Source organism: Notamacropus eugenii, chromosome 2 (genome assembly GCF_028372415.1).
Source record: "Notamacropus eugenii isolate mMacEug1 chromosome 2, mMacEug1.pri_v2, whole genome shotgun sequence".
NCBI lineage: Eukaryota > Metazoa > Chordata > Mammalia > Diprotodontia > Macropodidae > Notamacropus > Notamacropus eugenii.
In genome coordinates, this window is record NC_092873.1 from 461,380,248 (window position 1) to 461,404,707 (window position 24,460).

Below are 24,460 nucleotides of genomic sequence, written 5' to 3' on the forward strand. Positions count from 1 at the left end.
CCAGTTATACCTCTTTGTATCTCACTAATCAATCTCTTTTCTTCCTTGCTGTATTCACTTCTCAGCAAATTCTAGATTATTTTCCATATCATTTCACAAAAAGATAGATACCCTTTGTTTCTGGAAACACATCTCCCTTTCTTCCTTATCTACATAGGAACAAAGATTCCTACCAAAACTTAGAATCCAGCAAATGAACATTCCCATAATTTTTTTCTAGGGCATCAGGACATTTCCTCCTCTCTGAGTTCCCAAATCTTTTGAACCCAAATTCCCACAGTTTTCTATGCCCCATATCTCTTTACCACGACTACCACCCCAGGAGAGGAAGGCCACAATTTAGAAATGGATGGAGGTTTTTAAGTCATTTATTTGGAACTTAGAGTGCATTTTTCCCTCGTAGAAACAATGCTATACATGGTTATTAGGCCCCAGGCCAATCCACAAAGCTCTCTTTAATGAGAGCAACGAGGCTAAGCAAGCCCTTGGCCCCAGGTAGGAGAGCTGGTTTCTATTCATCCTGTTCCCAGAAGAGCTAAAGTGCTTATTTTCTTCCTTTCCCCCATATAGGGGAGGCAGAGCCAACACTAAAAGAGAGCAAGGAAGAACAATTTCAATATTTTTAAAAATAAATTTATGTATTTTGAAGGCTAAAACTCTGTTCTCCATGGCACATAGGAATGGTTATAGAATCTTAGATTCAGACCGAGATTATCTAAGTCATCCTCCTCATATGAGGAAACTGAGGCCTGGAGGGGTTAAATGAATTACTGAAGGCCACAAGGTTGTGAGTAGCAGGACCAGGATTTGAATTCGGGTCCTCTGAGTCCAGATTCATTCTTTCCACTATGCCATGCCAAAGTTCATGTTTTATAAGGAACCACAAATTTTCTAGAAAATAGGAGTACAGGAGGAGGGTAAACAAAGGATTTTTCTGGACTCTGTGGGGAGGGAATAGAAGAAAAGGAGGAGAGAAGCCAAGAAACTGGGAGAAGGATGGAGACTTTGGTCTAGCTACTGACCTCTAGCCAGCCAGTACTTTACCCTATTATCCATTATCTGAATTCCAGCTCAGTAGTCCAGCCCATTAGAAAGACTCGTGGCTTTCATACCACATCTAATAAAAGGCAGCGCCTTTTGCCTGCAGAGTTTAATCATTAGCCCACCACATTGTTGACCACTGGAAGAGAAGAGGGAATGCTGTCATAGGGGTCATTCCATATTAAGTAAAATCTCTTGGACTAAACAGCATTGATTATCATCATAAAAGTCACCTCATATGACCTTGAGCAAATCTCTTAACTTCCCTCAGCCTCTATTTCTCACATGTCAAATAAAGGGATTAGATCAGACCATCTCCATGGTCTCTTATGACTGAATCTATGATCTTGACATAGGAGAGGAGGTCTGATCTCAGACTCTCGGGTTCCCCCTACAGGTCCTAGAGTAAATTAATGAGTTAATGTGATTTTCTTTGGTTGTTTAGAACAGATGGTTAGGTTAATTCAATTCAAGTATGAATAGGTTTCTACTACCTGCCAAGCACAGAGCTAGGCACTGGGGATACAAAGAAAAACATGAAAACGATATTTGGCTTCAAGGTGCTTACATTCTACTGGTGCCTCCAAGACTGGGAGTTCTATGCCACTGTGGGCTATATACAGAAAGTACTTCTTTGCATGTTGTAGGAGCCTAGGTGGAAGAATGTAGATGTTTCCATGCAGACTTTATTGAAGAAACAAAACTGCATGGTCTACTGCTAGTCAGTTAGAAGTGTCATTTTTACATGCCAATCATCAAATATTGTTTAAGGACTTACTATGTGCTAAGAACTGCACTAAGTTCAGAGAATATGGAAAAGGGTAAAAAATAGTTCCTGTCTTCAAGGAGTTTACATTCTAGTGAGAGAAACAAAATGGAAAAAATAGGTACTAACATCTATGTCTATATAGATCTATAGATGGTAACCTTAGAGAGAAAGATTCTAGTAGCTGGGGGTGAGAAGGAGAGGGGATGACCATGAAAGGCTTCCTGTAGAAAGTGGTTTTTAAGTAGTCTTGAAGAAAGCCAGAGATTCTACATGGCAGAGGTTAGCATGGGCAACAGACATCACAAAGGCACAGAGATGGGAAATGGAGTATCTTGCTTGATAAATAGCAAGTATAGTTGGATTTTAGAATGTGGAGGTAGGAAAGTGTCAGAAAGTGTCAGAAGTGTCCCTACCTGGGAAGTTAGGATGGGATCAGGTTGCGAAGAGCTTACATGCCAAACTTTATAAGGACTTTATAAAAATGCCAAACTTTAAAAGTCCTCATAAAGGACTTTATATTTGATCCTGGAGAAAACAGGGAGCTCACTGAGTAAGGTTTGACAAAATCAAATCAATGACACCTTAGGAAAATAACTTTGGCAGCTGGATTAAAGATAGATTAAAGTGGGGAGAAGTGAGAGGCAGGGAGAATTACTAGAACACTTTTGCAATAGTCCAGGGAAGAAGTGAAAAGGACTGTACTAGAGGGTTGGCTATGTAAATGGAGAAGAGGTGAATATAAGAGGTGTTTCAGGAGTGTGCTGGAGTCAACTCAAACTGGCTGGTAGAGTGAATTGTGAAATTTGTAGTGTGAGTATTTATAATTTGGAAATCATGAAACACTACAAATCTGGTCTTGATTGACTTGCTGATTTTCTGCGCTTAAGAAAGTGACAGAGAAAATGTTAATAATGAAGTATAAACTTAAAAGTGTGTTGAAGGGTAATTTTTCTTTTCGGAGACTTAGTTATTAAACATTTACCTGCATATATCTAAATGTTATAATGGTAGAAAGGACAAGATTGAGGTGAATGAGAGTGAGGGGTTAAAGATGACACTGACATTGTGAACCTGTAGAACAGGAGGATGTTGGTGGTCTTAACAACAATCTGTGAGCTTGAAAAAATTAACTGTGAGGAGAAAGAGAACGAGGTCTGCTTTAGATATACTGCATTTGAGATCCAAATTAAAGTAGTAGTCTTCTTGAAAACTGTTGTACTATCTTGAGCAAGACACTCAACTTCTATTAGAGCGTTGGTTTTCTTTTCTGTAAAATGAAGGCATTGACTTTGTGATCTCTCCATCCTCCAGCTTTAAAATGCTATAAAATTGAATGTTTTCCCTTTTATTATACTATATTGATCCTTGCCAGTAGGGGCAGTCCAAGGCTGAATGTCATATGCTTGTACCACTAGCTATCAGGAAAGAGTTCTGGATATGGAATCAGAGGACCTGAGTTCAAATTCAGCTGTGTGAATTCCATATGATCTTGGGCAAACCATCAAATCTCTCTGGTAGTCAGTTTCCTTATCTGTAAAATGACTGATTAGATTAGAAGCCTAAGGTCCCTCAGAGCTCTAGGGATTTGTAATTCTACGTGACCTGTAGATCCTTTTACATATAATTATAAATACTTGGGGTTAAGCAGAAAGTTAAATAGAAGATGGAGCCCATAAGGATTTAAAGCTGGAGAGAACATTAGACATTACCTAGATTATTCTTTTAATTTTACAAATGAGGAAATTGAGGTCTAGAGCAGTTAAATAACCTGCCCAAGACCACTTAGTTAATACTAGCCTCGCCAAGACACAACTCAAACTCTTCCTCTTCCAAAGAACATTGTTCTGTGGTGGCCTCAAGAGGCAAAGGCATTGGCAAGATCTTCAGTGATGTTTTTATGACTCAAGTATGCATAAGTTGTGTATTTCACAAGTGTCTTTTATTGTAATATTCTGGCATTAAATGTCCTATTCAATTATTTTTTTTAAAAAAAGCTTCACGGTATTTCCACAGAGATTTATCGTCTGTTTCTTTCCCTTACTTCATTCTACATTTTTTCCTTCTGCTGTATATCTTAGTGGATCTTTTCCTCTGCCTTTTGCAGATTGTTTTTCCCCACAGTCTGAAGTTTTCTACCATATTTTAATACTGCCTTCAATTTCTTCCCTTCCTCCAAGTAACTCTAACCTCCCTCACCCTCTCTTTTAACTTTTCCACCTAATTTCTCTTAGTTTTTTGCTTTTCACCTCACCCCAGTCCCATCAGCTGATGCTCACCTCCCTCTCCTTACATTTACTTTGTCACAGATCCTGAGGTGGGAGAGTCCCATCACCTATTGCCTTCAAAGGTTGAAGAGGGGAAGCAACATAAGGGCTTCACAAGATAAAAAACTACTACGATCAGCTTCTCCTCAGGAAAAAGCCTGAGTTCCTTCCATTATCCTTCCTCACCCCACCCCACACTAGATAGGAAAGGAGAACCAGTCATTTTTATCAGCAGGACCTCTCTTCATACCACTAAGGCTTATCAGATTTAGAGCTGAGACAACCCCTAGATATCATCTAGGAGACAGATTCTGGTCCAACTCCCTCATTTTACAACTGAGGAAACCAAAGCTTGGAGAAAGTAAATATCTGATCAAGGTCATTCATGGAGAAATGAGATACAAAACTTGAACCCAGCCAGGTCCTCTGACCACTCCAAATACAATACTTAATCTACTTTGCCTCTCCAGGGGGAAAGCTACCCATCTGGGTATCGAAAGGAGCTGAGCCAAGTTTTGAATCTTAACAGACCATTGGGCTGGAAAAGAGCTTAGAAGCCACCTATTCCAGCAACAACATCATTTTACAGATGGGGACACTGAAGTTTGTCAAGATGAAATGACTCGCTCAAAGTCGTGCAGCATCCCAGGATATGTCTGTCTGGCTGAATCGCTCTCATTCTCTTCCAGTTCTCCCTGCTGTCGTTTCATCTCTGGACTGGGTTTCTGCCCCATCCTTTAGCCTGGGCTATAAGGCATGGGCGATTTCCTTTGCTCCTTGGCCCTGTCTCCTGGAAATGGCACATCATACAACCTTTCTTGAGGTTTTGCAGAATCAAAGAATGCTTGAGCTAGACAAGGTTCAAGACAAGGCCACTGCATCCTATTACATATAAGGAAACTGAGGCCCAGAGAGGAAAAGTTAGTAACTCAGCCTGGATAATTCAGGCCTTCCGACTCCAAGTCCAGTTTTCCTTCTGTCTGTTGTTCCCTCTTCATTGCTGTTGGGGTGGGTTTTTTTTAAAGGGTTTTACATACAACAGGGCCTTATTTAGGTATCAAAAAAAGGGGAAACTTACAATTCTACAGTGGTCATATTCTTCACCTGGGTGGTAGTGCCAGGAGGCCTTATTCTTTTCTAGTTTCTTCTCTCTGACTCAGCATCTTCTTCCAGAGAGAGAGTGAGAAACAAGAGGCAATTTGTATCAAGCAAGTCAAACTGCCATCACGCCAACCTCTCCTATTCCCTCCCTTGAGATCCGAGGCAGAAAAGGACTACCAACCCAAGAGCCTTGGTCATAGCAGCGTCCCCCAGACCACTAAACCTACTTCCAGCCCAGCCCCTGAAGCCATCATCTGGGAGGTGACTTCTGTGGTGAAGGGACTAACTGTTTCCACCACCTGCCACCAATAAGCAGACAAGCTACCTTACCAATGTACTAAAGCACCCTGAGGGAGAAACAGGAAGCAACATTTTCCAGGCTTGTTAAACCAGCACCACTGCCTCGAATGCCACCTTCCTCACAGCCCAATGAGACTGAATCCAAGAGCCTTGAGAATAGCAGTGCCCCTAACACTACTGGTTCTGCTTTCAGCCCAGATCCACGGTCCTCACTAAGGGAAGAAATTACCATGAAGGAGAGAGTCCACCTTCCTTACCACTGCTACCAACTAGGAAGTCCAAAACCTCTAATAATGGGGGCAACCTACCAAAGCACTGATCCAACTTCTAACTCAGTTTTCTTCAAATATTATTCTAGCTCATTTTAGTGTAACAATAACACTGCATAATAGATAATACAAAGTATTATCCCCTTTTGCAGATTAAGAAACTGAGGCTCCAAGGGCTTTTGTGACTACCAAAAATGACATGGCAGTGATAAACCTGAACACAAATTCCTTGACTTCTGAGACATTCCACTATACCACAGTTGGTCAACAAGCATTTACTGAAGTGCCTACCATGTGCCAGGTACTGTGCTAAGGCCTGGGATTACAAAGAAAGGCAAAAAGGCAGCACCTGCTTCCAAGGAATTCACAGTCTATTGTGGAAGACAGCATACAGACAACCATGTACAAATAAGATACATACAGGAAAAACTGGAAATAACAGAGAGAAGGCAAATTTTTAGCTCAGATTTGAAGGAAGCCTAGGAAGTCAGGAGGCAGAAATCAAGAGAAAGGGAATTTCAGGCATGGAAGACAGCCATGAAAATAGGTGGAGTCAGAAGATGGGAGTGTCATGTGTGGGAAATAGCAAGGAAAGCAGAGTCACTGGATTCCAGGTTAGGGGGAAACAGGGTGCATGAACACTGGAATGGTGGTATGGACAGCTCATGTAGGGCTTTGAACACCAAAGAATTTTATATTTGATCCTAGAGGTGACAGTGAGCCAATGGAGTTTTTTGAGTTGGGGGGAGAAGAAAGAGTGACATGATCAGACCTGTATTGCGATGTATAAAAAATTCAAGAGACATAGTTTCTAGGTAGCTAATCATTTTATTAATTATGCTAGCAGATAATTAATAAAAGGAGTCAGTAGCATTCCAGAATGCCAAAGACTCCCTCCCACACACATACTATGGAACCCACTCAACACTTATATGCCCTCGGAAAAGTGGGTATTCCTGAGGGTAATAATCAACTCTGATTGGTTAACAATAAGAAGAATGAATATTATAATGAGAGGTGGACCCATTCTAATGTGGTACAAGAGACTTTGATCACTTTCACTCCCAGACCACCCCCAGCCTCCTGCAATCTAGACAAAGGATCTAACATGCACAAACAAATAAACACACACACACACACACACACACACACACACCAAAGTCTAAGTAGAACACAATGGGCTTCCCCATTTGGGTAGGGTCTAAACTAGATTGGGGAGAAAGTTAATCTAATCTCATTAACAGCAATGATGCTGACTTTACCCAGTAGAGAATGAGGAGATAGAAAAGGAAAAAACCCTGGATCTCCCCAATAACTGGTTATTTAATAATCATTTCTCTCAGTACTTTAGGAAGATCAATCTCACTGGAAGACAGAATGAAGAGGAGAGAGCTTTGACGCAAAGAGACCAACCAGAATGCTATTTTAGTAGTCTAGGCATGAGGTAACAGTGCCACTCATATTTTCAAACAAATAAAATATTGATGAAGAATCATAGAATTTCAGAGCTAGAATGTATCTCAGTGGTCATCTGGTTCAATTACACTTTTACAAAAGAGCCTTTCCACAATATACTTGACAAGTGGCCATTCAGCCTTTGCCTGAAGCCCTCCAGTTAGTGGCAACCTCAATACCCCTAGAGGTAGTGCCCATTCCACTTTTGAACAGATTTAATTATTAGAAAGGTTTACCTTATAACAGCCTAAATTTGCTTTTCTAACTTGTACTCATTGTTCTTACTTCTGACCTCTAAGGACCCTCTGAGGCCAAGTTAGAATAAGTATTCTTCTTCTTCCTCCTCCTTTTTATTCCTTCCTCTCCATCTTCCTTCTTCTTTTTCTTCCTTCTTCTTTCTTCTTCTCTTCCTTCTTCTTTCTTTCTTTTTCTTCTTTTTCCTCCTCTTCCTCTTTCTCTTCTCTCCTGTATAACAGGTCTTCAAATATTATGCCTCCTCTAAATCTTCTCTCTTCTAGGTTAAAAATAGCCCAATTCTTTCACTTGTTGAAAAATATGGATTTGGGGCCCTTCTCTGGGTAGTCTTCAGTTTATCAATGTCCTTCCTAAAATGTTGTTTTCAAAACATAACTTATGACCAATGAGTATTTCAGGAGGAATGCATGAATAAAAGTACTTACGAAGAGCTCACTATGTGAAAAACACAGTGATAAGTGCTGTGGATACAAACAGAAAGGGAAGGCAGTCCTTTTTCTCAATTGGTTCATACTCTAAAAACACCTAGGGAATTCAGTTACAAGTCAGATAGAAAGGTCCCATGATCTTTAGGGTTACAGCAGCAAAGCAAATGGTAATATCTCTTCTTTGATGTCATTTCCACTGAAAAAATCATGTCAGTTTCCAATGCTGAATCATGCTAACTTCTGATGAATCCAAAGTGCCAAGGACTTTGGTAGCAAGAACTATTTTCTTCTGGGCCTTCAAACCCACCTGTGGCCATAGCACCTGCAAGAATTATTTCTAGGCTACATCTCCACCAAGCTGCTTTTCAGGATGATGCCTGTTGGTGATAGGCTGGAAACATCATTTCCCATGGTATTTGGATTCATGGCACTGGGCTGTTTCCATCAGAATCTGAGGAGAGATAGTGGTCAACATGCTGCTAGTAGTTTGACTTGCCTGGTTAATGATTCCTCCTGTCCCTCTTTAGGGGTGCCCTGAGGCTTCATCTGAGATAACTTGCCTACCCTGTAGGTGGCAATTGATTGGCAGTTGGTGAGGATTTCTGGTTCTTTCTCTACAGTCAGGGTCACAGGCTAACAATGGCTTTGAGGGCTGGTCTGGAAGCAGGACTGCTGGTCTAAGGGGATGTAATGCAGTCTAAGATCACACATTAGCATTTTTGACTGCTATATCACACTGTTGCTTAAGATTGACCTTGTAATCCACTAAAACCTCTAAACCTTTTTTTTAAGACAAGTTGATATCGAGCCATACCTGCTCCAAATTGTACTTAGGCCTAAAATTTCAATCTCAAAATATTGTGTGTATGAAATTTCATCATAATAGATGTGGCTCAGTGTTCTAGCCTATCAAGACTTTTTGGATCCTGACACCATAGACCAGTGTGTTGATTATTTCTCCTATCTCTGTTTCATCTGCAAATCTGATAAGCATGACACCCATGCCTTTATTCAAGTCACTGTTAAAACTAATGATAAACAACACAAGAATTCATTTCCAATCTATTTTAAAATATGTTCCAATTTTTCCAGAGTCAAGCTCACTGGCCTATTATTTGTCAGTTTCATCCACTTCTGTTTTTTGAAGATTAGGACAACCTTTGCCCTTCTCCAATCCTCTGGTTCCTCTCAATGGCACCAATGAGACCAATGGCATTGGCTAAAGAATCACATCTACCATGATGAACAGGAAGACTTCAGAGAGGTCTGGAAAGACTTATATGATCTGATCTCACACAATGTGCAAGGATTTTTTCTGGTAGACTTAGAACTTCATTGTAATGCAAGGACTTAAAAAATTCCCAATGTTCTTTTAAGGCAAAATGCCTTCCACATCCAGAGAAAGAACTATGGAATTCAGCAGCAGAATGTAGCAGATCATTTTCTTTTGTATTACATTTTGGTTTGTTATAGGATTTCTCCCATTCATTTTAATTCTTCTAAACAACATGACTATCATGAAAATGTATTTAATAGGAATGTATGTGCAGAACCTATATAAAACTGTATGCTGCCTTGGGAAGGTAGGGGGGAAGGAGGGAAAAATATAAGTTATACGGTAGTGATTGCAGAACACCGAAAATAAATAAAAGAAAAAAATTTAAAAAAATAAAGAAAATAAAGAACAATTAGAAGATAAAAAAAAAATAAAGACTCACATCTGCCAGTTCTTATGTACCCAAGGATGTAGTTTGTCTGGTCAGGTGATTAAACTCATCAAAGTCAATTACATGATCTTTTATCCTATTTTCACATATCTATATTGAGTCTCAATTCCCTATTAGACAATTTTGTTCTATCTTTTCTAGTCCAAAGAAGAATCTTCTGGATAGAGAAAATACACAAAACAAGATTTGAACAATTCTGCCTTCTCTCTATCATCAGTTACCATCCAGCCCAAGAAAGGGTCCTATCTCTTCCTTGCATGATTCCTTTCCCCTAATATAGCTTTAAAGAATAATACCTGTTATCTTCTCTTTTTTTGTCATTTTTTCAAGAAGCATTTATTTTTTACTCTTCTCACATCCCTCATCTACTAAAAAAAGAAAAACAAAACAAAATTTTTGAAACAAATAGACAGAGTTAAACAAACAAATTCCCATAATGGCTGTGTCTCATTCTGTATACGTAGTTAACTACTTCTCTGTCAGGCAGAGTTAACATTCATAATTGGTCCTCTGGAATCACTTGTATTGATCAGAGTTCTTAAGTCTTTTGAAGTTGTTTTCCATTTATCAGTCAGGGAATGGCTCTTATCCTTATAAATTTTAATCATTTTCTTATACAAGGTGTCCCAAAAGTCTTAGTACATTTTAGGGTTTACTAACTTTGAAAGTACAGACAGCACAAACTTATTCAAAAATTTTTTGAAAGGATTATTTAAATTTTAAAATACTGTTATGTGTTTTGCTACAATTCAATATAACTACCATATTGTGAACTTTATGAAAACTTTTATTAGTTGTTGCTCAGTTACAGGAGTGGGGAACCTGTAGCCTTGAGGCTACATGTGACCCTCTAGGTCCTTAAGAGATTCAGTCAAAGGGCTGTATTTAAGGATCTAGAGGGCTACATGTGACCTCAAGGCCCCAGGTTCCCCACCCCTGTAAGGATTACATTTGTAATCCTAGCCTTAAGATCATTCAAAGAACAAGACTTTGACATATATATGATTGTTCTGATGTGACCCCCAAGGAAGAGTCTAGAAGAATTAAATCAGGTGACTGAGGGCACCAAACAAAAGGACTTCCTATACCAATGGAATAGTCTGAGAAAGTGGCATCCAAAAACTCACACACATGCATTATACAGTACCCCATCTTATTAAAATTAAAGTTAGAAATTATTCCAAATTCACAAAACTAATGACTATAAAGAAAATTTAAATAATCAAACTTCATAAGTTTATTGCATTTATACTCCTGAAAGTATTAAAGCTTGAAACTGCACTAAGACTTTTGGGACATACTATATATGTTAGAGATAAGATCTTTAACAGAGAAACTTGAAGGGATTCCCCCCCCCCCATTTAACTATTTCCCTTCTAAGTCACATTGCATTTGTGTAAAAAAAGCTTTTTAATTTTATGTATTCAGAATTGTCCATTTTTGTCATTTGTGATCATCTTTATCTTTTGTTCAGTCATCCTTACCTTTTCTTGCCAGCCTCAGTTGACTATGAGTTTTAGCACTCCAAGCACTCTTCTCATAGGACTATGAGGACATTATGTTACACTCAATCTCCATTACCTGTTCTAGCTTCCATCTTCTGAACATGTCTTTTTTTTTTAACCAAAATTCATGCGTGACTTCCCTGCGCATCCACACTAGACTTAAAGAAAACTTTTTATTCTCTATCTACAAGTCATATTATTGAGAAAGGTATCCAGATTATCAGAAGACCAAGTAAAGATTTCAAATAATGTGATCTCAGAAAAGTAAAATAGATGTAGTGGTAAAGGAACTATCAAAGAAAAAAAAACTCTTGGTCCTGATGGATTTATAAGAGAATTCTATCAAACTTTTAAAGTACAGTTGGTATCCATACTTCCCAAACTATTCCCAAAAATTGAGAAAGCACCTACCAGAATCTTTTTATAAGACAAACATAGTCCTGATCTTTAAACCAAAAAAAGAGAAGATACAGAAAGAAAACTACAAACCAATATCACTAGTGGGCATTGAAAAATTTTAAATGAAATCTTATCATATTATTGGGAAAGGAAATGCAGGAACTGATGGAAAGATAGCAGAGATGGTGTTGTAACTGCATCAACTCTTAATTAACCGCACCTGATTTTTTAGCTGTAGCTTGATTTCTTTTAGGTCCTGTACCTATCGTCCTTTAGTAATTTTCAGAAGTAGGATTAAAGTAGGTATCATTTTTTTTTAAAATAAGGCAGTTATCACAAGAGGTTTCTTAACCCTAGCACTTGATAAGTTGGCTTACTGTTTGTTTAGCACCTTTCTGCTTCAGAAGTCTAAATCCAAATTAATGCTTCCCACAACCAATGCGCACATTCTTGGCTCCTAAACCATTGAACGAGCATGGCTTTTACTTTGAGCCCACTGCCTCCCACCTTCCTTGTCACCAAAAAGAAAAAGAATGAAAGGTGATGGTGGCTTGCATGAACTTGTGCAACGCCAATGGCGAACGTGGCTCCGCTGTACCCAGCGGGCGGATGAATACATGCCACAGCTCTCCCACCCGCACGATGGGTGGGCATGCACGTACACTCATACACACAACATGCCATGCACACACAGCGACCAGCACCAAGGCAGCTCCGTGAAATCACCGGCAGGAACAATTTCAGCTGGACTAAAAACGAGCCGCTTACAGGCTGCCAGTACCGCACTGACGTCTCCCTCCCGTCAGATTACCATGGCAAGCTGTCAAGTGGGCTAGCGTGCTGCCGGGGCCTCGCACGGCCACTTTACAGCGATCAAATAATGCCTGCGTGTCCGCCAGCGCTTCCTCCAGGAGCTCTGCGCAGCGTCTGGCAGTGCTGCCTGATGACAGGCCCCTCCTGGACCAGCTCTGCCAAGAAACTGCAACTGCCTGAAAGTGTTCTTGTGGCTCGGAACAGGCCCGCCCCGGCCCGGCCCCGCCCGGCCCCCGCCCGGGTCCCCACCGGTAGCTGTACTCAAGAACTGTCCACATTTCTACAGCACTTCAAATGTACTCGGAAAATAGCTGGGGCTTACTCAACCCTCACAGCACCGTTGTTAGGTGAGTGCACAGTATCACTCTGATTTTGTGTGTGTGTGTGTGTGATGTAACTGGGAAAACTGAGGTGACACACACAAGATCACTGAGCCTGGGCGCACAGGCGTGTGTAGACACACACACACACACACACACACACACACACACAAACACACACACAATCAAATATTTATTCCCTTGCTAGCCTCATCACCCCCAAAATGACTGACAGTCCTACATAAATGTGACATTATCATTATTATCGTCCCAAAGTGGTACACGAATGTGAATTATTATTGTCATCTGTAGAGTCATTTTATAAGCACTTAGTCAAGGTTAGTGAGATCTACATGTGAATGCATCTTCAGATTTCTGGACATAAAGGTATTGTCCTTCCCCTTACTTCCTCCCAAGCTAGGGTGCTCTCATCACCCTGACGAGAGTTAGCCTCAATAGTTAGGCTTCCTCACTGGCTCACTCCGCATTGTGGCAGGATGGCTAGACAGAGCGATAGAACGTTAAGTTTACAGGTTATTTCAAATAACTCTCCTTCACCTGCTTTGCACTTAGCACAATAGGGTTTTTTATTTACAAAGAAATAGGTTAAACATTGCTCCCTTTTACTGAATTATATATGGAACTTGAATACTTTCAAACTTTGTGGACAAAATGTCCGTGCCCCCATCAACTGTCTTGGTATTTACTTTGAACTTAAAAATTCTGAGTCTAAGACTGATTTTATAGATTTTTTTTCAGACTTAAAAGGGATTTCAGCAGTCAAATGGCCCAACTCCTAAACATACACACACACACACACACACACACACACACACACACACACACACACAAATCCATCCTACAATACACCTGAAAAATGGTCATCTAGCCCTTTTTTTAAGCCCTCCACTGAGGGATACCCACCATCTTCTGAGTCAAACCATTCTGGTCTTAATTGTTAGGAAGTTCTCCCTATATCTTTGCTACTTCCACCCACTGTACCTACCTTTGGCCTCTGGGACATTCTTCTGTGTTTATCTTCCATATGAAAGCCCTTCAAATACTTGGACACCTGTTGTGTCTACCCAAACTAACCATCTGTAGTTCCTTCAGCTGATCTTAATGAGGCATAGTCTTTCATTTGTATGGAGGGTAAAGCTAAGGATCACAATCACAAAGTCTCTAGGTGGGAAGGAAGCCCAAGGTCATCTAGTCCAACTCATACCTGAATGAAAGTCTCCTCCCTACATAACCTCCCCAACATGTGTTCTTCCAGACACTTTCTGAAGACCCCAAATGGGAAGGGACACAATGACCTTTAAGGTGGCTCATTCCACTTTGGGACTGGGGTGATTTTTTAGGAATATCTTCCTTAAATCAAACTGAAATCTGCCTCTCTGAAACTTCCACCTAGTGCTCCTACCTCTGCCCTCAGAGGCAAAACAAAAAAGTGGATCCCTTGTCTACATGACCTCAAGACATTCCCAGTCCCTTCAACTGTTCTTTGTATGGCCCTTCACCATCTTGGTCACCCTTCTCTGTAGGCTCACCAGGGCACCAATGTCTTTCCTAAAATATAGGACCCAGAACTAGGAGTATTTTCCAACCATTTGGAAATGGGTCTCTGACAGATGATCCATCTGTACATGAATGCACCTTAGCACCAGGAGGCTAAGTCCATCCACTTTAATTGATTTTGACATTCCCACATGCACTCATGGAGAGCCTGAGTCACAGGGAGGCTTGCCATCGACTAAGTACAACACCTTGTGTTCAGCTTTAGAATGGGTCCTGGGAGGCAGCACAATGTCGCAGAGAGGACATAGAACTGAGAGCAGAAAACCTGAGGTTGAATCCAAAATTTGTCATTGACTAGCTGTGTGACCTTGGGCAAGTCATTTACTTATTTGTAAATAGGGATGATTCTATCTGTGCTGGATACCTCATAGGGTTGTTGTGAGGATAAAAGGAGATAACTGTATGCAAAGCTGAGTATGACTATGCTGTGCTAAGCAGATTACACTATTAGTATGTGATGACATCACCCAGTGGATTGCTGGTATAACCTCTTTTTCCTCTGCACACCAGGGATGATAACATTTAATTACCTCCAAAGCAGGGGATGTATGGAAGCCAAATTGAACTGGCTCTTGAGAGTCAATTGTTAAATTTTCAGTGTGAGCATTTACACCTAAGAAATCAGCAAATACAACAAACCAGGGCTTGGTTTGTGGTTTTGATTGTCTAGATTTAAGACAATGATGGAGAAAATGTTAATAATGTATATTAAACTTAGAGTGTGTTGTGGGAACATTTCCCAACCCCCCTTCTCACCTCCTACCCACAAAGCTGGTTGTTAAACATTTACCAACTCACCCCTGCTCCAAAGGGTTCTGAAAGCCCTCATTAATAAACGTTTGTAGAGCACTTATAAATGTAAAAGTCCTTATTAGAAATACTGACATCTAGAATAACTCTCTTTACAGGCACTAATATAAATAAGCTCCTTAGTTCCTTTCCTGGGACCAACTAGAACCAATTCTTTTTGAGGTTTTGAAATGTTCACTGACCTAGAGAGATATTTAACTCAGACATATGGGACAAAGAGTACCTAGAATAAAGAAAAAAAAATCTTGGCTAACAAAGAATGAGAAGTACAACATGTGTGGGTCTTTTAAAGACATCTTATTACACTTGAAATGAAAGAGCTGCACAAGGCCTGAAGCCTGAAGGGGCCATCAGCATGATATCATATCTGAAGGAGCAGCCTTACACATGGAATATGTCACACACACCTTCTCTTTTATTTGGCCATGACTTTTTTCCACTTAGATCATCCAAGAGCTTGGGGGATTGAAGCTTGGATACTTGAGATTCTATGGCTTTCTTTGTTTTTTTGTTTTCAAGGCCTGGCTGAAAACAGCTGCAGAAATACCAAGACCTTGGGGGGAAAGCTGGTCTCACCATGCTCTCAGCCAGACTGCAAGCTGGGAGAAGGGGAAATCTCAGAAGCCTACTTTCCTCCAATCCACAGCCCTAGTGGAGCAGCAGCCAAGAATTTCTGGGTCTGAGACAAGTCTCCAAAATGGGACTCCCTCCTTTTCCAAATCTTTCTACTGAGTTTAGCTGTAAGTCTGGCCTTGCATGTAATTGTGTCAGGAACAGCAATCCCAGCGGTATCCAGGTTTGCAGACTTGATTGCTGATCTTTGGTGAACTTGAATTTGAACTCCAACTCCAAAGATTTACTCCCATGACACAGGTTGCCAGCAATACAGCAGAGTACATTTTCATACTGGCTAAGAGACAAATCCTTAGGCTGCAGTGATGTCCAGCAAGTGTATGCATCAGGCTGCCAAATATCAAGTTAATGTTGTCTCAGAGCTCTGTAATTGAAAATCCAGAATAAACCTGAGGGAGGCTGGAAGGAAAAGAAATGTCTAGTTGTCCTCAGTGCAGAGAAGATGGCTTAGGAACTTCACTCTGGTCTCTGCTAAGCCCAAAACAAAATCTGAGTCCATCCTCAGAGTGCTCTTGCAAGAAGTCAGCTCTGCACCCCCAGCCTTGGCATGTGCATCACTGCCCTCCAGCTGGGACAATGGCAACCTGCCCAGGGGCCACTTCATTTAAAAACCTGAGCAGCTGCTGTTCTTGGAAACAACAATTAACCTCTTCCTTCCCAGAAAAAAAAAATACTACAATCCTACCGTCCCTTACACAGAAATCAACTTTTTTTTCCTGGGCAAATAACCACAGCAATATATAATCAGACAAGCCAGAAGCAAGGAAGGCTACCACAGAGCTCTCCACAGTTGAAGACATAACCCAGAGGTGCAGTACCCCTTTTCTAAACACCCCCTCCCCACCAACCACAAGCCTAACCAGCATTCTTCTAGAGGCTGGTCCAGCTCTGGACAAGGCCAAGTGATGTGTTTCATCCCTGAAATGGTCTTCTCTAATTCCAAGCAACCTTGGGAGGTCCAGTTTGGACCTAGGTTGTGCTCAGCTTTAAAGACTCCTAAAAGAACAAGGTCAATTTCAGATCTGCTTCCAGGGTGGTTTGGGGTACCTGAACTGAACCTGGCACTCTGAATGTGGCCTAAACCCAATCCAAACCTCATGTTCAGAACTCTATCTAATCTCCTATGGACTATGGAACAATCATTGGTTGAGCTGGATCTCCCAAGTGTAGTCTTACCTGGCAGAGATATCTTGGTCTTGTTTCAGTCCAGCTGCCCTTCGCCCCAACATAAATGGGGTACAGCCAGATCAGCCTTTTTCTCCCCTGCTTCAATTTCCTTCCTTTCCACTCAAAGTAGCCCTGTTTTGGTGACCTAGAATCATACTTGAGAATAATGAACAGTGCTGATGGTAATTCTAGAAAATATTAAAGGGAAACTTAGTTGACAATGTCATATGGTTATACTACAGATCTCAAACAAAATAAGTGTACCTTACCTCCACTCCCTTAACCCATAACCCATAACCATAACCATAACTCCCATAACAGAATAAACCCTCAGATTACCTTCTCTGTGGGCCCTAAGCACCAAAGGAGCTGCTTTGTCAGTCTAATAACTTAGGTTAGCCCAACACACTCTGCTGCTGTGTTTTATAATACATGTATCTATCTATAATTGTCTCCTTGGAATCCACACATTCCCACACAAACTAGGAAATGCTAACATTGATCATTTCTCAGCCATTTGTCATTTAATCATGAATTTCTCTTCCAATGACTACACAATGATTTAGGCCTAGTCAAACGTTACAGTTTGTGCCCCTAAGCACAAATCTCTACAAAGTTCCTCACCTCCCACACACTCCTATGCAACTTGGCTTCAATCCTCACTATTCTTCTGAGATGGCTCTTTCCAAGGTTACCAGTGACTTCCTAATCATCAAAAACAATGTCCTTTTTTTCAGTTCTCATCCCCCTTGACATTTCTGCAATAGTTCTGTTATCAGTTGACATCACAGTTGACCCCCACTTTCCAAATATTTTCTCCTCCCTTGGCTTCTGTGATACTGTTCTCTCCTGGTTCTCTATCCATATGTCTGACTCCTGCTTCTCATTTCCTTTGGTCTTCACAGTCCTTCTCTTGTGCCCAATGTGTGTCCCCGATAGTTCTGCCCTGGGCCCTCTTCTGTCTCTATTAAACTTAAGAATCTCTACTCCTATAATCACCTCAAAGTAGACTCACAAATCTGTATATTTGGTTCTATTCCCCCATAGCTCTTGAACATCATTGAACTCACTGAACTCATCGTTGGGCTCACTGAACATCTCTACCTGGATACTTCACTGGCACCTCAAGCACACATCCAAAACTGAGCTTCTCAAAACCCACCCCTCCATTCAACTTTATTTCACTTGATGCCACGACTAACAGTCACTGTTGAGTTTTCTTTCACCCTCAGAACCCACATCCAACCAATTACCAAGTTCTCTTCTAGACTACACATTTCTTCCCAGTCAGGCTGGGTTCTTCCTTTTATTTCCTTTCACTCACACTATATTCCAGCCAAACTGGCCGGCTGGCTATTTCATGAACTTGACATTCCAGCTCCCACATTGGGCCTGGGAGGACTCCTTCCTTCCTTTCACTTCTTAGAATCCACAGCTTCTTTCAAGGCTTATCTTGGATCTTCTGCCTCTACAAGTTATAAGTATTCTCTCTCCTCAAACTGCCTTGTATTTAGTCCAGTGCAGTCAGTGCCTTGCACTTAATGAATATTCATCAAATTGAATTAAATGGTTATGCAGATTACATATTAAAAAGAAACTCCCTCCAACCCCAAACCATCCTCTCATGTTTGATAGCTTTAATAATAAGAAAATTCTTACATCTAGCCAAAGTTGTCATTTTTGCACCTGCCATCAATTATTCCTTCAGGATCAAACAGAACGAGGCTAATTCTTTATTTATATATAGTTCATCACATACTTTAAGACAGTGATTATGGTATCATTAAGTCTCCTTTTCTCAAGGGGAAGCATCCCCCAGTCTCTTCAACTGATCCTTGCATAACATTGGTGCCAGACTCCTCACCAACCAGGTCACCATTCTCTGGGTGGGCACTTCCTTGTTACTGTCTTTCCTAAAATAGGCTGCTTCAAATTGGACATTAACCCTTCCAGTGAAGTCTGACTAAGCAGTGAACAGCATGATCATCAATCTCCCTTGCTCTGAACACTTCAAAATGTAAGTGTAATTGTTTGTGTGGGGGTATTTCCTCCACCAATACAGACCACAGTCACTTTACATTTTAGTAAACGGCAGTCAACCTTGTGATAAGCTTCTAAAATAGCTATGCCAATCCTGGAACAACCTATCAAGTCTATAGTCACAGCCTTTACACTTTGGCAGGACCTTGTAATGTGGCATGACTGCTGGCATGACTGTTAAAAAACCCTGGGTCATTCATACCATGCAGGAAATTGATTATTGGAGCACATGTGGTCCTCTGGACACAAAGCTTCTCAATACAGCTGTAGATTCTATTAGGTTTTGGATGGTCATTTCATTTACAGTCCATTAAAAGCCCCAAATATTTTTACATAAAGTATTGCACACCCATAACTGCACTTATAAAGTTAATTTTTTTAATATGAAAGTGTATGACAACATTTATTCCTATTATATTTAATCTTAATAGATTTGGCTCAGCATTCCTGGAAAATGAAGATCTTTTTGGACCCCAATTCTGTCATCTATTATATAAGCTATACTCCTATAAGCTATACTCCTCTCATCTTTGTGTCATTTGCAAATTTGATAAGGATGTCATTCAAATCATTGATGAAAAACACTAAATAACGTAAGTCCAAGAGCAGATCACTCAGGTGCCCAACTACAGACCTCTTCCTAAGTTAACACTGAACAACTGATGGTTATACTGAATACTCAATCAGTTCCAAGTACACAAAACTCCCCTCTCCCTGTTGGGTAACTATTGTTATTATGAAGATCAAGATATATGCAAAGTAACTTGCAAATTTTAAAGTACTACATATTAATTATTGTTATTATATAAAAACTTGGTGAATGCAAGATTGAGTAATCTACCTGCTTACACTTACTCTGGGTGGCTCTTATCCAAGACGAGAGAGAGGAGTTTAGGGACAACTTCATAAATAGCAGTGTCCACAACAGGCAGGATTCAATGGCCCTACTTGTCCTTCATCCCTTCTTTAACAATGGAACACTGGAGGAAACGTCAAATGACCACCGCCAAAACACAGCAAAACGCTCCACCAGAGGTGGGGAACCTGCAGTCTCAAGGCCCTATGGGGCCATTCAGGTCCGCAAGTGTGGCCTTTTAACTGAATCCCCTTAATAAAAGGATTTGTTCTGTAAAACTTGGACTCAGTCAAAAGGCTGCATCCAAGGACACAAAGTACATACTTAATAAACACTTGTTGACTTAAATTTCAAAACTTAAATTAGAGAAATTGAAAACATAAAGTATTTCAAAAAAAAGCAGAGTATCCAGAATGAAGAAGGCATAAATTCATTATACTTGCCCTCCTTAAATATATGTTTTGTTCAGTTTCAGGCAACACATTAGGAAGGACAGTGACAAGCTGGAGTACAGCTAAAGGTAGCTGACCAATCTGACTTGAAACCATGATAAAATAAGGCTCACTTGAAAGGCTGTGAATGTTGAACATAAAGAAAAGAATACTTAGGAGGAATTAGACAACTACAATCATGATATTCAGGAAACAGTAGACTTCCTTTGATTAACCTCAGAGGGCAGAACTAGGGCTAATGGAGTAAGCTATTCAGAGAAATATATAAGCTCAATATAAGGGAATGTGTAATGGACTGCCATGGTGAGGGACTGAATTCCCTACCACTGGAGGCCTTTAAGTGAAGCTAGATATTCATTTGTCAGGTATGTTACAGAAAACACGTATGGTTTAGATATGAGTTGTACTAGATAATTAGACTCTAAGAAAGATATATTTTATGTTATTTTAATAGAGATAAGTTACAGGTTTTAAAATAAAAGGTGATATTTTAATTTTAATTATCTGTCTTCAAGTGAAAAAAAATCAATCATGGAAAAATTACTTCAAAGTTGCCTGTTCAGTGTTTTTATTCCCATATAATTACCTTCTTCATGTAAGTTTTCAGTTTCTTTCATAAACTCAACTGCTTTATAAAGTCTCTGGGCTTTAATGGTTTCGCAATTTCTTTTGTTGTTAGTTTTAATATCCTGTTTTAAATTCCAAATGTGATTCACATATTTTATCTTCCATGTTTCTGCAACAAAGCAATCTGTTTGGGTTTTAAAAAATAACTTTTTCCTGGAAGTTTAAAAAAATGTGTCTTACATTGTTATATGGAAATTATACTATTTTAAAAACAAAAATGCTGCCTTATGAGCCAAATTTCTAACCCTTGTCCTTTCAGAAGTAAGAATGTTATTTACTTATTAAGCATCAAGCTCAAACTATTTCAAATTTTTAAAAATGTCCTAATACAGTAGAACCTCAGTTTACAAGTAACCTGGTTTATGTATGCTTCGCTGGACAAGGAAAATTTTTCGTAAAATTTGTCTTGCAGGATGAACAAAAATTCACTTTACCTTTGAGGAGAAGTTTGGACTTTAACAGCTCACAAAGAGCTGACACTCAACTAGGGCAATGGTTTGGGGGTTTTATTTTTTGCTTTAGTCACTTTTTAAAAGTACAATTCCAAATCAAAGCAGCTATCTTTTAAAGGTTCCACCCTCCCCCTACAAAAAAAGTCAAAAACAAGTGTCATTAGATAGATTCCTAGTCAGAAGCAAACATAAAGAAAAAAAATCAGTGAGTCAAAACATGGAAGAATTTCTAAAAAACAAAAAATAAGTGAAGGCAGTAGTATTTAGTCTTACTTTTAGTGAAAGTAGCACTCCTGACATTGAAATCCCCAGTGTTTTCATAGAAGGAGATTCTCCTTCCAAGCAATAACCCTTCTTCCTCTCCTCCTCCCTCTCATGGCCCTCATATCAGTCATGACTCTTCTCAAAGGTAAAGTGAAGGCTTAATTTATTGTAGATTTATTTATTTTCAGTTTCCATTGTGTACTAATCATTGCTATTGTATTTCAGGCGCATTAGAGACAAAAAACTTACTTAAAATTATAAATAATTATTTTTATATGAATATTTTTGGCGATGTGATACTGATTATCTGATTTTACATTATTTCCTATGGGAAAATTTGCTTTGCAATACAAACAAACTGCATGACAAAAAGAATCTTGGAACAAATTAAATTCGTAACAGAGGTCCTAGTATACAAAAATGTTAATATTAATGATCAGTAAAAAAAACCTGAAGAAGTTTAGTAAAGTAGCTGTAATGGGATTTGAGCCCAACTCTTCTGCCTCTCAAGTCTCATGATCCTTGAGGGGTACATGTTATTATTCTGAGCATTGAATAAGATAATATATGCAAAGCAATTCATAAACCTTAAAGTATTATATGGACTTGTCATCATCATTATTAGTGCTAAATAAGCTCAAAATGAATATTTGGAGGGAAGAGAAGATAATTTACTTTAAAAAATGTCAAACAATTCCTGGTCATTGTTTTTATCTTTTTAAAGCATCCTTCTCCTCATTGGCTTTTTGAACCTCTTTTGCCAATTGAGTTAGCCTATTTTTCAAGGTGTTATTTTCTTCAGCAGTTTTTGGGTCTCCTTTAGCAAGGTGTTGACCCGCTTTTCATGCATCTCTCTCATTTCTCTTCCCAACTTTTCCTCCACGTCTCTTACTTGATTTTCAAAATCCTTTTTGAGCTCTTCCATGATCTGAGACCATTGAATATTTATTTTGGATGTTTGGGATACAGAAGCCTTGACTTTTATGTCTTTCCCTCATGGTAAGCATTGCTCTTCCTCATCCAAAAGGATGGGAGAAGAAATCTGTTAACCAAGAGTAACCTTCTATAGTCTTATTTTTTTTCCCTTTTTGGGGCATTTTCCCAACCAGTTACTTGACTTTTGGGTCCTTTGTCAAGAGTAGGGTATACTCTGGGAATCTGTAAGATCTCTGGGAGCAGGAAGAGATTTTTGTGCCCAGAATCTTAGCAGAGTTTCCTCTCCACAGCCACCTGGCCTCCAATTTCCAAGACAGCACTGGGGGGCTGAAATTCAGTTAAGCTGTGGGGGCAGGGCCACCAATCAGTGTGAGATAAAGATCTCAGGCCCTCAGGGCCTCTACACAGGGCTGAGGTAAGAATCAGCTCCTCAGTGCCCCCAGGGGTTTTTCGATCCAACAATGGATGTGGGCTGCTGTGGGAACTGCTGCCTGCCCTATGTGGCCTCTGTGGCCACTGCCTAAGGCCAGAGCTATGGGAAGGCCCTTCTCCCTTCTCAGCCAGCTGAAAAAACCCTGTCACTGACCTTTGGCGCCTGTGGGTTGAAGGATCTGTGAACCTGCTGCTGCTGCTGCTGCGACTGGGGATTCCACAACTGGAGATTCCACCCCTGAGGTGTCCTCCTCCCAGAGCCACGCCCCTTGACCAAGGCTGGGCTGGGTTTGGCCTTTCAGGCCACCATGGGCTGGAAATCTCCTCCACTCTGTTGTTCTCCACTTCTGCTGCTCCAGAATTTGTTGAGAGTCCCTCTCTACAGGTATTTTATGGGCTGTGTGGAGAGAGCCTGCATATGTGTGTCTTTCTACTCTGCCATCTTGGCTCCACCCACTCATTGTTTTTATCTTTAAAAATCCAAACCTTATTATTAGTTTTTGAAGGTACAATCACTTTTACTACCTCTATTCTCACAGCCCCCTCAGTCACAGAAAGCTTTTTAATCTGTTGTACTGGAGAATTCCAAATGACTTGAAAGTACCTCCTTAGCTAATGGTGGCATCCAAGAACTCTCTTATGGTGTTTTTCAGAAAACAATGTTTTTGACAATCTCAGCTTTTTAACAGTCAATTCAGTGATTTATCACTGATATAGACAGTTCAAAATACTTTGCAAATTTCAAATATGTACATACATACTCCAACAAAACCAAACAAAAATACTTTTAAAATCTTAAAAAAAAAACAAACCCAACCCACTAAAGAACTACCGGGAGTTCTTGATTCCTTTAGTTTACTTCTCTCATACTCTTTGTAGACATTACTTAGAATTATAACTGATAGGCAGAAGAAACAAGTTTCAATCCCATTACCACTATTTTATTAACTATTTTACACATCTGAAAAATACAAATGACAATATTTATATAATGGGGAATAGCTACTGAGTTTCATCCTTATGAGCATGTATAGAGTGCTACTGAGGCAATAACCTCATGTAGAAAAAGCTGGGAAGCCAGTTCTGGAAGAATCACTTGTGATGACTGTGTAATGGAGATTCCTTGAAAAGACATTCTGTGATTGGTTCTGGTCTGTAAACCATATAGTGATTATGCGCCCCTTCTGATTGGCTTTGAATGAAATTTCTCTATCTCTTCTTGCTGGGTCTTGTTAGGTTTATATAGAAAGAAATGCAAATGATTTATGTGGATTTATCTTATATCCTACAACTCCATTGAAGTTACTCTTGAAATTAATTTTAGATGATTCTCCAGGGCACCTTAAATACACAATCATATCATCTGGAAAAAGTGATAATTTTGTTTCCTCTTTGCCTATGCTAATTCCCTTAAGTTATTTTTCTTAGCTTATTGCTATAGTCAGCATTTCTAGCACCACATTAAATGACAGTGGTGACAATGGACAATCTTGTTTTATATCTGATCTTACTGAAAAGTATTCTAGGTTAACTCCTTGACATATAATGTTTGCTGTTAGATTTATAT

At 39.8% G+C, this 24,460-nt stretch overlaps 1 protein-coding gene across 2 annotated transcripts in view; it reads right to left on the reverse strand.

The window, feature by feature from the left end:
• RGL1 (ral guanine nucleotide dissociation stimulator like 1) overlaps positions 1-24,460 on the reverse strand; it is a 272,674-nt gene that overhangs the window by 244,550 nt on the left and 3,664 nt on the right. Inside the window, exons 1-2 of one of the 2 annotated variants that reach the window (XM_072648406.1) lie at positions 17,174-17,226; positions 16,844-16,990 (exon numbers count right to left, since the gene is read on the reverse strand). The exons of the other annotated variant lie outside the window; for it this stretch is intronic. The gene's annotated coding sequence lies outside the window, so the exon portion shown is untranslated. Of the gene's footprint in view, positions 1-16,843; positions 16,991-17,173; positions 17,227-24,460 lie in introns of those variants that run through there. 2 annotated transcript variants of the gene reach the window in all.